The following is a 16,833-nucleotide window of genomic DNA, read 5'->3' as shown; positions in this document are numbered from 1 at the left end:
CATCACACTACATTATGGTATTTAATTAATACACATGAGTAGAAATAACTATTATATGAAGTTTATTTATAAATATTTATTCATTTACAAACATATTTAATGTCTGGTGTATTTAAAGTTCATACTACTAGAAGGTGGCTGCATGAGTAACTTTTGTTGTTGCTGTGGCCAAATACCTAACTAGAAGAAGCTTCAGAGAATAGGGTATTATTTGCCTTATTAGCTCAAGAGGATTATCTATTGTGGTAGTGAGACATGGTGGCAGAAGCAGTTGGTGGGTGGTAAAATTTCATCCATAGTCAAGAAGCAGAGAATAATGAATCTGGAATGTGTGGTGGTTTGAGTCAGGTGTGCCACATGAACTTAGGTGTTCTGAATGCTAGGTTCCCAGCTGATGGAGATTTGGGAATTAATGCCCCCTGGAGGCAGTGTTTAGTGTTAGTAAACTAGTAAAATAGTTTGGGGTGAGCTTATCAGTATTAAAACCAGCTGCCCCTTGCTAGTGTTTGGCACACTCTCCTGTTCCTGTTGTCCATCTTATGTGGGTCAGGTAGTAATGTTAACCTTATGCTCATGCCATCCTTTTCCCTTGCCATCATGGAGCCCCCATTCAAGTCTGTAAACAAAAATAAACCTCTTTTGTTTGTGTGATTTCTATCAGCAATGCAAATCTGACTGCAACAGCAAAGTGGTACTGAGGAGTGGGGATGCTGCCAGACACCTGACTGTGTGGCTTTGGCCTTTTGGAGTTGATTTTCAAGAGGAATGTGGAAGGGTTTGAAACCTTGGTCTAAGAGACGCCTTGCAGTGCTTTAAGTACAGCTTCATGGACTATTCTGGTCTGAGTTGAAAGACCTGACTGCGGTAAGAACTATGGACTGTGAGGTTTAGTTTATAAGGGTGAGAAAGAGCTTTACTTGGACTGGGCTAGCAGTTTGTGTGAGAAGCTTGTTTTTATGCCCATGTCCTGAGAAGCTGTGCAGGGATGCTTTGCATAGAAATGAACTGCTGTGAGAAGAAGGGTATGACACAGAAAGAAAAAAAAAATCTTTGGGTGAACTGCTGCTCATTCACCTGCAATTAATAGATTACAACCTCGAGATTGGGCCAGCTGACCTACAATATAGTCTTCCTTCCCAACATGGTGCAGTCGATGAACATCATGGAGCTGAGTCTGCCACAGCTAGAAATGCTCAGGAACCAGCTGTACCAGGAAGTGGCGTTCTTTTCCACATCCATTGCATATCTCAAGGTGGTGCAGACCAAGTATGTGGAAGCCAGGGACTGTTTGAATGTGCTGAACAAGAACAATGTGGGGAAAGAATTACTGGTCCCACTGACGATTTCTATGTATATCCCTGGAAGGCTCCATGACATAGAACATGAGCTCATTGATTTGGGAGCTGGCTACTATGTGAAAAAGACAGCTGAGGATGCTAAGGACTTCTTCAAAAGTCAGATAGACTTTATCACTAAGTAAATGGAGAAAATCCAGCCAGCTCTACAGAAGCATGCCATGAAACAAGCTGTCATGGAGATGATGAGCCAGAAGAGCCAGAATCACACAGCCCTGGGGGAAACTTGGTACTGCCAAATCTTGAGTATATGGCACAAATATGGAAGCAGGACCCTGTTTCAAGGGGCCTTGGACTTTGTGGGCATGGTGGCCTCCTGGTGTTGGGGAAAGGGTAGATCTTGTGTTTAATGATAATAAATGTGCCAGCTGGGCCATAAGAAAAGGAAGAATGGATATTCGTTTGAAGGGGCTTGAGTGCTAAAGGAGTGTCCTATTCTTCAAAGTCTGCTTTATCACCACCCCTTGGATTAAGAAATTGGCACCCTACATGTAGGAAAGAGATTCATTGAGTTTACAATGCAAACCTGAGTTTTGGAAATGGCCATGGGCATTGTGAAGCAGGTTACGTGGATTCCTGCATGGAGACCCCATGAGGCCATGATGATGAACTGTGGGTTGCAGTGGAGACCCAATGGAGATGCTGGGACCAAAAGATGTCTACCAAGGAGAACTGCTGGCCCCAGATGAAGTTTTCCAGGACTGTGAGTAGCCTAGCTGGAGGGGTGGAATTGGAATGCCATAGACTTGTTGCTGGTTAGACTTATCTGACTTGGAGATTTGTCATTGACTAGAGTTGTTGGGAATTGGAGCTGCTACAGAGCTTAATGATTTCCCTGGTTGTTTTAAATCTTTTTTTATTTTATAAATTTTTAATTTTTCATTGACAATTTCTATACTTACAGACAATAAACCATGATATTTCCATCTCCTATTAAATCTTGTGTTGGTTGACTATTTCTTTCCTATGCCCAATGCCATCTTTTACAGTATGAATGTTTAATCTGTGCCATTATGGCTTTTGGGGGAGATTTTTTGGTATTGTGGATCAATTAAAAGATCTTGGAGTATGGGCATGTTTGAACATCATTGGAATTGATTAAAAAACCCTATAGGGACTTTTAAAGTTGGATGAATATATTGCATTTTACATCATGTATAGTTATCAGTTTATGAGGGTCAGAGGTAGAAGGTGGTGGTTTGATTCAGGTGTCCCCCATAAACTTAGGTGTTCTGAATGCTAGGTTATCAGCTGATGGAGATTTGGGAATTAATGCCTCCTGGAGGCAGTGTTGGGGGCAGGCTTATAGGTGTTAAAACCAGCTCCTCCTTGCTAGTGTTTGGCTCACTCTTCTGTTCCTGTTTTCACCTTATGTGGGACAGGGGGTGATGTCAATCCTCTGCTCATGCCATTATTTTCCCCTGCCATTGTGGAGGTTCCTCTCAAGTCTGTAAGTCAAAATAAACCTCTTTTTCCCACATGCTGCTCTTGGTTTGGTGATTTCTACCAGCAATGTGAACCTGACTGCAACAGAAAGCTTAGCTTAATTTCTCCTTTTTTATTCAGTTAATGATATAATGCATGACCTAAAATCCTCATGGGGTTGAGCTGAATCCCCAACGAGGAAGGCCTTTTCAGAAAAGGGGCAGGGAGAAGGGAAAGGATGGTACCAATATATGATGTTTACATACTAAATATGTCCATATCTAATAATAAAAATTGAAAAAAAATAGATCCCTGCCAATGGAAATGTGCTGCCCACCATTAGGATGGGTCCTCCCATTTCAATTTACCTAATCTAGAAACTCTCATATCATTTTCAGAGATTTATTTCTATAATGATTCTAAATAGCTCTCAGTTTTCAATCAGTATTTACCATCACATAAGCTCTTTCTCCAAAATTTTATCAATGTCTAATATTTTATTCAAATATGAATACCATGCCATGTGACTTTTGCTAGAAAAGGAAAATGTTCAAGATGATTGTGAACTTTATGGAAGGGAAGGAATGCGGGAAACAAGTCTGAAAGTGAAAAGTTATGATATATAAGGTCTGTTTGAAGCCAACTCAAATTATGGTATCTCAATAAACAATGAGATCTATTTGATAAAACATAATATTTACAGGTTATTTTCAACCAAACAACATATTTTTAACAGCACTTTCCTCTTGATGTTTCACATTATATCCATTTGGTCACATCTTTCCAGGTTATATATATTGATTATTTTTACCCTAAGAAGTGGTTTGTTAACCTAATTGTAGTTTGAATGGCATACATTCATGCAAACACCTTCTCATGCTTTGCCTCATACTTATATTATTTGCCACTAACTTCACTTCAAGGAATTACTACTGTGAGAGAAACATAAACAAATTATTGCCTATGTGTATGGTAAGCAAATGGTAATAGGTTAAATGACTAATAGGGTAAAATTTGGACATTGTAAGAAAAGAGGTAATAGATTAATTCTTCCCAAGTTCTCTGTAACCCAGATACAGTAATTTTATCACTACTCAGAAAATAGTAATAAGAGATTGAGCAATCTGTTTGGTGTGATTCATATCAGTCACCTACAAATGAATTCTTTCATATTTACTGTTCTTAATCTCCTACATATTTCCAATTTCCTTCAATACTGCTGCCCTTTAATTGTTCTTCCTAATATGTCAGTAGCATAGAGTTGTGACTTCAAACTTATTTCTGAAAATCCAAGAAATGGTATTAAAAATAATCAAGTTTAATATTTTCTACAGATACTATCATCTATCTATATTTCTAATTTTCCTATAAATTATATTAATTTATTATTAAAAACTCTGACATAATATATAACAAGTTCATCTTAAAGAAGGAATGTTTTATTATTAGTAGTAATAGCATTTTTTGCTTACAGTTTGAGGGGATACAGACTGACTTGGTGTAAAAGACATGAGGATTGGAGCAAAGTGTGATATAGCTGATCATACTGCATCTTCAGTAAGGAAGCTGAAAAAGATGAATGTGATTCTCAGCTCATTTTCTCCTTTTGATTCAATACTGGACCTCCCCTCATCAAATGGTGCTACTCACTTTCAGGATAGGCCTTCCCAGCTTAGTCAAACCTTTCTTGTGTGCTTCCATGATGATTTTCATTCCCATCAAGATACCAATGAAGATGAGATATCACAATCAGCATTTATGATATTAATCAGGGATGCTCACAAGTATGTGAGTTTTTCTCATTTTTGGTAAATTATAATTACACATTTCCCAGCCTCATTGAAAGTAATTGTGGTTATGTGACTATAGCTAATGAAATTAAAGATTCTTTTTAAGGCAGAAACATTTGTTTCAGGTTGAACATGGATTTCCTCCTTTGGAAGGATCACTAAATGCAGAAATAAATGACTGAGCCTATGAAAATTGCTAGTAGGAAAGATTTGTTTTTGACAATACAGTGGTTTGTTAATTTTATTACTATTATTTTATTGAGAACTTTATTATATGAACACATTGCATATTGTTTATATTCCCAATACAATTTTTATTGACAACTTCCATAATTGTAAACAATACCCCATGGTAATTCCCTCCCTCACCCCATCTTCCCCTTAGAAACTCCACTCTCCATCATATCCCATCCATCTTTTAATCAGTCTCTCTTTTATTTTGATGTCATGACCTTTTCCTCCTATTATGATGGTCTTGTGTAGTTAGTGTCAGGCACTGTGATATACAGGCCATTTTGTGTCTGGAGGAGCACATTGGAAGAAATCCTACTGTTCTTTTGGCTCTTAGATTCTTTCCACCACTTCTGCAATGGACCCTGAGCCATGGAAGGTATGACTGAGATATTTCAGTACTTAGCATTCCTCTGTCACTTTTCATCACCATTGTTCCTTCTGAGTTATCCCAAGGTCACTGCCATTTGAAAAGAGAAGGTTCTCTAAACAAAAGTAAGAGCAGCATTAACATATGGGTATGAACATTAAGAGAACTGCTTACTGGGCAGTTTTGTGAGCATGGTATATACATTTGGCCAGACAGCAGCAGACATTACACTCCTCTGTCTCATGACTACAACTAGTATAGGTTTTCATTATCAGGGATATATTCCCTCCCATAGAGTAGGCATCCAGTCAAATTAGAGTGCAGTTGGTTTCCCCCATAACAGACATGCCACTATTGCACCTGTTGGCTCACTTGGCCTGGCTGGCCTAATATATGGCTTTCAGTATCCATTATTGTTTGTCGTCACTGGTGATTTCTCTCTCTTCCATTGAATTGCATGCAGAATGTCTTCTTCCAGCTTTCTATCAGCTAGCCTACATGGAGGAAGTTTTCAGCTCAGTTCCAACAGGATTTCTCAGTGACCTTTTAGCCCAAGTTTGTGGAGTCTCAAGCCATAGGGTCTTACCATCTATTTCTGGTGGGAAACAAGGACCTTGGCAATGGCCTGTCATGTTTTGGGGGTATCAGGGACCTCCCTGGCCAACAACTCACTGGAAGGTATCCCATCCCTGGCACTGAAAATTTTCTAGTAACAATCTATGGTTCCTTTGTGTTCCATTGTTCAAAAAAGTAGGTTTCTATATGAATTATGTATGTCCTCTTAGATTTTGATTAGCACCCCCTCCCCTTTTCCTTTATTCAGTCTTTTACCCTGACCTTACTTATGCCTTTTCAGCCCCATTAATCTGTTCTTCTACTTTCATATATACAATGCCATGCTATTAAGTCCCTCCCTCCCTTTCTGTTCCCTTTATGTCTTCTTTCTAGTTTACTGGCCTATGCTACTGTGTTTTCTTCAAAACACTAAAGTGAGACATTGCAGAAGACATGAGGAAGTAGAAAAACACCCCTTGTTCTTGAAGTAGAAGAATTAATATTATGGAAATGGCAATGTTACCAAAAGGAATCTACACATTTGATGCAATCCCCATCAAAATTCCAATGGCATTCTTCACATAAATAGAAAAGACAATCCAAAAATGTATTTGGAGGCATGAAAAAACCTTATATATCTAAAACAATTTTAAGCAACAAAAATAAGGCTGGTGGTATCACCATACCTGATTTTAACCTATATTACACAACCATAGTAACAAAAACAGCATGGTACTGGCACAAAAGCAGATATATAGATCAATGGAAGAGAATAGAGGACCCAGATGTAAGTTTTGGTAGCTATAGCCACCTGATCTTAGACAAAAATGCCAAAAATTATCATTGGAGAAAAGACAACCTCTTCAGCAAATGGTGCTGGGGAAATTGGATATGTATCTGTAGAAGGATGAAAATAGATCTTTATCTCTCTCCATGCACAGGAATTAACTCCAAATGGATCAAAGACCTTAATATCAGACCCAAGTTTCTGAAACTGCTGGAGGATAATGTAGGGGAAGCCCTTCTACATATTGGTCTTGGCAACGGCTTTCTGAATATAACCCCAATTTCTCAGGCAATAAAACCACAGATTAACCACTGGGACCTCATGAATTTACAAAGCTTTTGTATGGTAAAAGGTAGTGTAAATAGAACAAAGAGGGAACCTACATAATGGGAGAAAATCGTTGTCATATATACATCTGATAGAGGATTAATATCTTAAATACATAAAGAACTCAAAAAATGAAATAATAAGAAATCAAACAACACAATTAAAAATGGGCTATGAAACACAGATGGCATATAAACATATAAAAATTGTTCTATATCCCTAGTTATCAGGGAAATACAGATTAAAACTACATTTAGATTCCATTTTACTTCTTTCAGATTGGCTACCATCTTGAAAACCAACATCCATAAAAGCTCATGAGGATGTGGAAAAAGAGGAACCCTTCTACACTGTTGGTGGGAATGCAATCTGGTCCAGCCATTGTGAAAATCATTGTAAAGGTTGCTGAGACAGCTAAAAATAGATCTATCATATGACCCAGCTATCGCACTCCCAGGCATATATCCTAAGGCCTCATCTCACTAACTAAGATATACTTGCTCAACCATGTTTATTGTTGTTCTATTCACAATAGCTAGTAAATTGAACCAGACTAGATGTCCTTCAATTGATGAGTGGATAATGAAGATGTGGCACATTTATACAATGGAGTTCTACTCAGCAATAAAGAAAAATGAAGTTATGAAATTTACAGGAAAATGTATGGATCAGGAAAGGATTATACTAAGTGAGGTGACACAGGCCCAGAAAGCAATGTTCTATTTCATATGTGGATCATAGCTACAAATGAATTGAGTCATACTCTTATTTCCCTTGTTCTCCACCCCCTTTCCACTGTTGAGACACCTTAGTGGGGTTATTGATATTCATTATGTGGTCATGAATGCAGCCAACATGTTTCTGTGGGGGCTAAAATGCCTCAAATGTCTTATAATGTATCTTCCTACCCTCTGGCTCTTACATTTTTCGGTCTTTTCTTCCACAAAATTCCCTGAGCCTTGGAGAGTATGTTAAAGTCTCATTTATTGTTGAGCTCTCAGCAACCTCTGATCTACTGCTTTGATGAGTGTTGATTCTCCTAAGTAACTCTATGGTCTTTCCAAATGAGGTACTCAGGCTAGCAATGAGAGCTGCACTCATATTTAATCCACAAGGCAGAAACTTTAAGAGCTAATAAACAATTTTCCAAATGTCCTTTCTTCATTATGTTGGCATAAAATTCCTATCAGTGTGCATTCCAGTGATTCTACAAAGTAATGTTTTCTTCTGGGCTGTGTTGAGAATTTTTTTTATAATTTTTTTCTTTATTTATTTGAGAGTGACAGACAGAGAGAGAAAGAGGCAGAGTGAGAGAGAGAGAGAATAGGCATGCCAGGGCTTCCAGCCACTGCAAACAAATTCCAGATGCATGTGCCCCCTTGTGCATATGGCTAACGTGGGTCCTGGGGAATCGTGCCTTAAACCGGGGGAATCATGCCTTGAACAGGGGTCCTTAGGCTTCATAGGCAAGCGCTTAACTGCTAAGCCATCTCTTCAGCCCTGTGTTGAGAATTTAATCTGAGCAAAAATACAACATTTGCTTTGAGGTTAGTTATTTCCTCACTGTTCATGCTGATAGAGCATCTTCCTTTCTCAAAATGCAGAGCAACAGACATCAGATGTAGAAACATGATACTTCATTTTCTTTGAATGTATGTCATTAAGTTACTATTCTCATATTCATGGAGACTGTTTCAAACCAGTTTGGAAATCAATAGTATAAGCTATTCAAAAGATTCCCATGCATGTCTCAAACCAAGCATACTAGAATACAGCTACATGAATGAAATTTTTCTCAATCATTATGAAATAGGTTTCTAAACTGTACTATATTCCTTGACAAACTATTGACATTAAAACTTCCATTAAAAGTAAAACTTAAAATTACATTGGGGCATGTCTTGATTTCAAATAGAAAGAAACCTTAAATGATAAAAGCATATGTAATAAAAACAATTTATTCAGAAGATGAAACTGTCAGACAGATCTCATGAGTGCATTCAGATGAGTGAAAGTCATTTATACTGACAATGAAATGTATAAAAAGCTGCCTGCTGTGGGAGAATTGGTCCCACTTAAAATACTGTAATAAAGACTCAAAGAATCTGAAATACATTTAATATCTTCATTTCATTTGACCACTCTGTTTTTTGCTTTGCATTCAATGGTATTTGTATTCCATCTTGACTCACATATAATTTGTCAGGTGTATACTTAATCGCTTTTTGTGTTCTTGGTCCCTCTTTGTCATCCCCATTTGGCCTCCATTCTGTTCAAAAATAATTCACCACTGTGAGATAGTTATGACTCTATTGGGGGCCAGGGACAGAATGTGGTAGTTTGAATAGGTGTTCCCCAATAGATTCTGTAGCTAAAACTTCTTGAATTTCCAGCTACCTGGCTGGAAGAGGTGTTACTGGGGATGGATCTGAATGCCAATCTAAAGATATGAGAAGTCCTGTAATTTTGCCTGAGTTTCTGAAGTGTGCTTGCTTGTGGCGTAAGTGGTGGCTTTTCTTTCTACTTGGATCTGTGAAAGGGGTCCAACTTCTTTGCCATTATAGAACTCCCCCTGGATCTGTAAGCTTTAAATAAATCCTTTCTTCTTCTTCCCATAAAAAAATAATGCACCACTCAGTTAAAAGTAATAACAAACATTCATGTTGTGGTTATTATAATCAAAGGAGTATGCTATCAACTCATTTCTTCTCAATACAATCATGAAAGTTAGGTGCTAATGTTATCCTCATCTTCATTTTATAATCATGGAAGCTGAGACTCAACAATTTTCAATAATTAGTCAAAGCTCATGATTAATAAGTAAAAAGTACAGTTTGAAATCCTGATAATGTGTTCAAGAATCATATTCATATTCCTCCAGTGGTTCTAAAGAAAAAAACCAAATGGACAACAATATGTCGCCAGAAAGAGAGACATCCATTCATTCCAAGAGTTAAATACCTCATTAACCTGGAATAAATTATGCATATAAAGAATTTTATTGCAGGTGTTAAGGAGTGGTGGAGCTGGGATGAACTGTAGAAAATGTGCCCCACCTAAGTTTAGCCAAAAGATGTCATTTTCAACCTAGGTTATTTTCCTTCTAAGAGTTGCATACTTGTTGCATACAGAATGTCTATAATGTTTTCTTTTTTCATATTTTATTTTTACTTTATTTATTTGAGAGAGTGATGAAGAAAAAGAGGCAGATGGAAATAGGGAAAGTGGGTGTGCCAGGGCCCCTAGCCACTGAAAACACACTCCAGATGCATGTACCACCTTGTGCATCTATCCTACATGAGTACTGGGGAATCAAACTTGGGTCCGTAGGCTTCACAGGAAAGTGCCTTAATTGCTAAGCCATCTTTCCAGCCCTACATTATTTTCTTTAAGTGGACTATCTTAAAACAATGGAGAAGTAAGGGCATATTTCTGCAATATTGTGTTAATTAATTTAGGATAACCTAAGGAGTTTTTGAAATTAGAATTTGAGAATAAAAGGCTCTCAGAAAATGAATTTTAACACCTAATTGGTGTGTATTTGTGTGGGGGGCATGTGTATGTGTGTTTACACATGCACATGAGCTACTCAATAGAACAGAAGCACATTCCTTTTCCTTTGTTCATGTGGTTGTTCTTGCCTCTAATGAAAATTAACAGTTGCCTGCCATCACAATACTTGGAGGTTTTTCCTACAGTTGAGTAGAACTTTAATTAATGTGTCTTAGTAATCCACAGGTGGCAGATAGCTTATTGATCAGCAGATATTGTCTTTTTTTTTTCTATCCCTTTGTAAAGTTTTTGTTTTGCTTCAATTCACGTGAGAGATGAGGCCATACATTATTCATTCCGAAGTGCACTAATTTGATCAACCTTTTCAGATAACCCTGGGTCAATTGAAATTTGACTTATAGAGTAAATGCATGCAGAGGCAGCTGCATTGCAATCTTCTCCTTTTCATATTAATGGGTCATGACCCCACTGGAATTGGTCAATCTGTAAAGGTGAGAAGGATGTTAAGTACCCCTGACGATTCATTCCAAAGTTCCAAAGTTCAGTGGTGATCAATGTGAATTAGGAAGTGGGCAGGCTAATTTCTAATGGATCAAAATACATCATCACTTATTAATGACTTGTTTTGTTTTTGAGGTAGGATCTCACTCTAGCTCGGATGACTTAGAATTCACTATGGAGTTCAGGGTGGCCTCAAACTCACGCAATCCTCCTACCTCTGCTTCCCAAGTGCTGGGATAAAGGCATGCACCACCATGCCTGGCTATTAATAGCTTTTGGTTAATCCTAATCTGGTTTAGATTTAAAGACATGACTCAGCTAAATTACTGTTTCCTATTAATTCTTTCTTTTGTCTTCTTTAGACATACAATGTAGTATTCTCTTGTTCAAAACAGCATGTCCTCTTTATTTACTAGCTTGTTCTTTATAAAATAAACTCCAAAGGACAGATTTTGGTACATTTTCCATACTGCAGATATAATAAAATTAATTTTTCCCTCCTTAGGTCATTTAATAGTTCAATATAGCCTAGAAAACACAAAAAATTATTTAAATTGTGATGCATTATGATCCACAACAAAAGCTAATCTTGTAAAAATAGACTGGAAAATATTAAAGCTACTTTGTTTGATGGCTTTCTCTATTGAGCACCTCAAGGCATGAATGTGAATCTTGTAGAATAACAGCAATTTATGTCAAAATGTACGACAGTCCTTGACATGCCTTCTTTCACAGGACAGTGGTAGGTTATGGACTAACAACTACAATTATCAAGGAAAATATACTCATTGGCAACTGGGTTATATAATTTTTTCTAAAGCACTTTTATTATCTTTTTTTTTTTTTTTTCAGCTGAACTCTAGTTTAGAGATCCTAGGGAGCCAATCAATTCAACCTATTAATTACCAACCTGAGGCAGAAGAAACTATTCTCAGGCTAATTTTAATTATAAACTGTTACCTTAAATGCTTTTTCAAATGATTATTTGGTTTTAGTTATTTAAAATTTTTTTATTAATTAGTTTTATATTCTGCAAATACAGTCAGTTTGGTACCATTATATTAACAAGTCAATACACTTATTTATAGTTTCTTTTTTCTCTTTGTAGCAAATAAGTGTGAAAAAGAATAGAAAAGCTGGGTGTGGTTACACACCCCTTTAAACCCAGTACTCGGGAGGCAGAGGTAGGAGGATTGCCGTGAGTTGGAGGCCACCCTGAGACTACAGAGTGAATTACAGGTCCACTCTGAGCTAGAGTGAGACACTATGTCAGAAAACATAACAAAAAAAAAAAAAGAATAGGAATACATGAGAAGCACATGCACAAAATGACATAACTGAGATCAACAAAGAACTAGGAATCTTTCCAGGATTACTTGATGACTTCAAGGCACCACAAAAGCTAATATTTAAGTTCCTTATTTCTAACACTCTCCCTTTTCAAAGTACTCCTTTTGTCACAACTAGCATATTCCATAAACATTTTAAGTTACTTGCTTAAAAAATATTCTTGGTGAAGCCGGGTGTGGTGGTGCACACCTTTAATCCCAGCTCTCAGGAGGCAGAGTTAGGAGGGTTTCTGTGAGTTTGTGGCCACCCTGAGATGACATAGTTAATTCCAGATCAGCCAGAGTGAGACCCTACCTCAATATATATATATATATTTGGTGATTGAATTTAATTTCACATTATTCATGTCTAAAATTAATACAAATAATAAAACTCTTCAAAAGTATGATGGCTTAAATATAAAATTTCCCCAATAGCATCATATGTTTGTGATTAATCCTCATACTTAATCCCCAGCTGATGGAGCCTTGGTAGAGGTGGTGTGTCACTGGGGGCAGGCTGTAAAGTTTATTAGTCCAACCCCACTGGGCATAGCTCAGCTCACTATATTTCTCCCTGCTGCTGTGGTAGTATGATGCCAGGTTCTTAATATGTTTTCCCCAACAAGAAAAAAATAAAAAATAAAAACCTCAGTAAAGTATAAACTGGAAATAAACCCTCTCCTTCCATGTGCTGTTTCTGTGTTTCTGGTCAGGTGTTTTTTTTTTTTTTTTTTTTGGTTCCTGAGAAATGAAAAGGTAATGGTGATAGAGAGTTCTTACAAAAATATATTTAATAGCCGAGAGTGGTGGCGCATGCCTTTAATCCCAGCACTCAGGAGGCAGAGGTAGGAGGATCACTGTGAGTTCAAGGCCATCTTGAGAATGCAGAGTAAATTCCAGGTCAGCCTGAGCTAGAGTGAGACCCTACCTCAAGAAACCAAAATAGGGCTGGAGAGATGGCTTAGCGGTTAAGCGCTTGCCTGTGAAACCTAAGGACCCCGGTTCGAGGCTCAATTCCTCAGGACCCATGTTAGCCAGATGCACAAGGGGGCGCACGCATCTGGAAATTGTCTGCAGTGGCTGGAAGCCCTGGCGCGCCCATTCTCTCTCTCTCTCTGCCTCTTTCTCTGTCTGTCACTGTCAAAGAAAAAAATAAAAATAAACCAAAAAAATTTAAAAAAAGAAACCAAAATAAATAAATAAATAAATAAATATATACACATACATATACATATAATATTTTATATATATAATATTTTATATTATATATAATATTTTATATTTTATATATATAATATATTATATTATATATATTATATTTTATATTATATATAATATTTTATATTATATATAATATTTTATATTTTATATTATATATAATATTTTATATTATATATATATAGTGGGCTGGGGAGATGGCTCAGCAGGTAAAGTGCTTCCTGCAAATGCAAACGACCCAGGTTTGACTCCCCAGTAACCACATAAAGCCAGATACCCAAATTGTAGCATACATCTGGAGTTTATCTGTAGTGGCTGGAGACCCTAGCATGCCCAGGCTCTCTGTCTCTCTATCTTTTTTTTTTGCTTGCAAATAAATTAAAAATATATTAAACAACTTCCAGTGTGACTTTCAAAACAAACCTTGTTTCACCAAAGACAGAAAGAATTTTTTTAAAAAATTGAAAAATACAGAAGAGAAATTAAAATATTAATATATTTGAAAGTATGTATGTAAAATAAATCAAAGTACTTGAGTTTTTGAATCAGAAGTTCAAAAGATACAACCTGTAATTTAAAGAGTTTATAAAAATTAGACAGTCCTTTTTAAAATTGGTAATCATCCAACATGACTGTTTTTCCTGGTAGCTAAATTACATTGGAATTCTGGCTTACATTATAGAAATAATATTTTTATTTATTTATCCTAGTATAGGATTCATAATTCTAAGATTGCTTCCTAATTTTCAACCCTCTGGTGTACATGACCTGTATAACCTTCTCCCTTTGAGCAAGAATGGAAACTGAGTTTTATCTGGTATCATTGTCTTTATTTTGTTATACATGATTGCAAAAAATAAACATTTTAAAATTTATTTTATGTGTGTGTGTGTGTGTGTGTGTGTGTGTGTGTGTGTTTGTGGGGATTATGGACATGTGTGCCCCATGTGGAAGGAGAGGCAGGGGAGGACATGGGGCTATAGGTGTGCTCAGCCACACCCAGATATTTTAGTGGCTGCTAGAATTGAACTAACGTCCTCATCCTTGCACAGCAAATGCTGTTACCTATTGAGCCATCTTCCTAGCCCAGCAAAAAGCGTTTTGCAGATGCAACTATTGATGCAAATTATTTGACCTTAAAATAAGTAGATTATTATAATTGACCTGATTTAATCACATGAGTCTTTTCAGTCTGGACCTTGGGTTTAGAATGAGGAAGTCAGAGACTGAAAGCTTAATAAGACTTTAGTACATTATTGTACGGTCATGGTAGAGGGAGCAATGTTGGGAAGTGATCTCCAGTAACTGAGAGTGGCCATGATAGCTGGTAAGAAAATGGAGGCCTCAAACTATCACAAGACCCAAATGCTTCCAGAAAAAGTGTGACTTTCGGGCTGGAGAGATGGCTTAGTGGTTAAGCGCTTGCCTGTGAAGCCTAAGGACCCCGGTTCAAGGCTCGGTTCCCCAGGTCCCACGTTAGCCAGATGCACAAGGGGGCATACGTGTCTGGAGTTCGTTTGCAGAGGCTGGAAGCCCTGGTGCGCCCATTCTCTCTCTCTCCCTCTATCTGTCTTTCTCTCTGTCTGTCGCTAAAAATGTTTAAAAAAAAAGTGTGACTTTCACAGCAGACTCTTTCTGGAGCTTCTAGTTCAAAACTCTGAAGCCAGGCATGGTGGCACACGCCTTTATCCCAGCACTAGGGAGGTAGAGATAAGAGGATTACTGTGAGTTTGAGGGCACCCTGAGAATACAGAGTGAATTCCAGGTCAGCCTGGACTACAGTGAAACCCTACCTCGAAAACAAACAAAACAAACAAAAAACAAAAAGCAAACAAACAACAACAACAAAAAACCTCAGCATGGGTAACACATTGATTTCGATGTTGTGTTAAATGAGCAGGTAGAGCAGACAACAGGGCCACATGGGCTGCTAGACTTCTAGTCCACAACACTTGTGACATAGTAACTGGTTATTTAAGTTGTGAAATTTGTGGGGATATATTATACAGCAATGGAAAGTAATACCCAAATTATATTGTTGTTGAAATTACTAAGAAGGCATCAGAAAACCAAAAAATAAATAAAAATACAAATAAAAATGCCTTCCATATCATCATGTAAGGGCAGACCAAAAAAAAAAAAAAGCCAAACATCTATTAAATCAGTTAGAATAGAATTATTGAATTTTCAACTATGGGGAATGGTGGCATTTTCCCCTACTGACATTTATGAAAAGAGTCATTAGACACCCCCCCCCCCCCGTGTGTTCTGTTCATTTTGGCCTAAGCTTGTCTGTGTGGCAAGGATGGAAAAAGGAGCTTTGATAGATATTACTACAAAATTAGTCTGCAGGCTTAACATTGACCACAAACACATTTCTTAACAATCCCTGGGATTTTTCTGTCCTCTTGAGTACAGTTTTTGTTTGGTAGATTTTATCCATTTGTACTCTAGATCCTCTTTTTTCTCATCTTTGGCATGTTCTATGGTTTAGGGGGCTGATCTCAAGTAACAAACTATTTAGGTCATCAGCTCCCCAGTTTCCATGGATTTCAGTTAATGGAGGTCAGTTAAAGGGCTTGCAAAGTAGAGGCAGAGTGATACTGAGACAAAGAAGGGAAGCCTTGAATTGTCTATACTTCCAACTTGCAATCCCTTGTTATTGACACTATTTTATGCTGACCTAAAGAGGGTACTGGATTCCATCTATTTTTGGTGTTGGGGTGTTCTAGTATTTGCTATCTTTTCTCTCAACACTGATCACACCTGTGTGTATTGCAACCTTATTAAAGATGTCCACTTAAACCATATGGGTGGATTCTGTTCTGTATCAGGATCCTGAATGAAACGTCCTCCAGGACTCTGCTGGATACCTTTCAAAGGTAAATTAAAAAAAAAAAAAACAACTCACAGAACAAAGTCTACTAAGCTACTGCTTTCCATGGGTTGATGGGCAATCTGCAAAATGGATGCAATATTATCTATAACCAAGTGGGGCATTCTAGTCCATTGCAGACTAAAGGTAGGAGAGGAGGGAAATTGGCTTATATTGATTTTCAAATGTTAAAAGACATTTAGCTTTTAAACTGACCTACGTTCTTCAAACTAGCCTCTAGGAGAAGTTAAGGCAGTAAAGAAAGATGCTATTTATTTAGGTCATTCATAGGTTCTCAGCAGTCTCTTTTGTCTGATCAAAAAAGAATCAAACCACATTTTACATATTTTATTAATTCTTATATTTCCCTTTTTCAAATTATCACCCATATCTATTTCATGAGCTATATTTGAAGATAGTGGCAAGAATAAATTTCTTATATATTTTAAACTGATGATTTTTGTATAAAATAGGTTTTTTATATACTAGCAGCTATAATATTCCATTGTTTCAACAGTAAACTATTAAATCAAGAAATAAAGAAATTTGAAGATA

At 37.1% G+C, this 16,833-nt stretch overlaps 1 pseudogene; it reads left to right on the top strand.

Moving 5' to 3' along the window:
- Positions 1–1,129: 1,129 nt before the first annotated feature.
- Positions 1,130–1,705, top strand: LOC101611822 (annotated as a pseudogene).
- The last annotated feature ends 15,128 nt before the right edge of the window (positions 1,706–16,833 follow it).

This window comes from Jaculus jaculus, chromosome X (assembly GCF_020740685.1).
Source record: "Jaculus jaculus isolate mJacJac1 chromosome X, mJacJac1.mat.Y.cur, whole genome shotgun sequence".
NCBI lineage: Eukaryota > Metazoa > Chordata > Mammalia > Rodentia > Dipodidae > Jaculus > Jaculus jaculus.
This window is presented reverse-complemented; position numbering and strand designations above follow the sequence as displayed.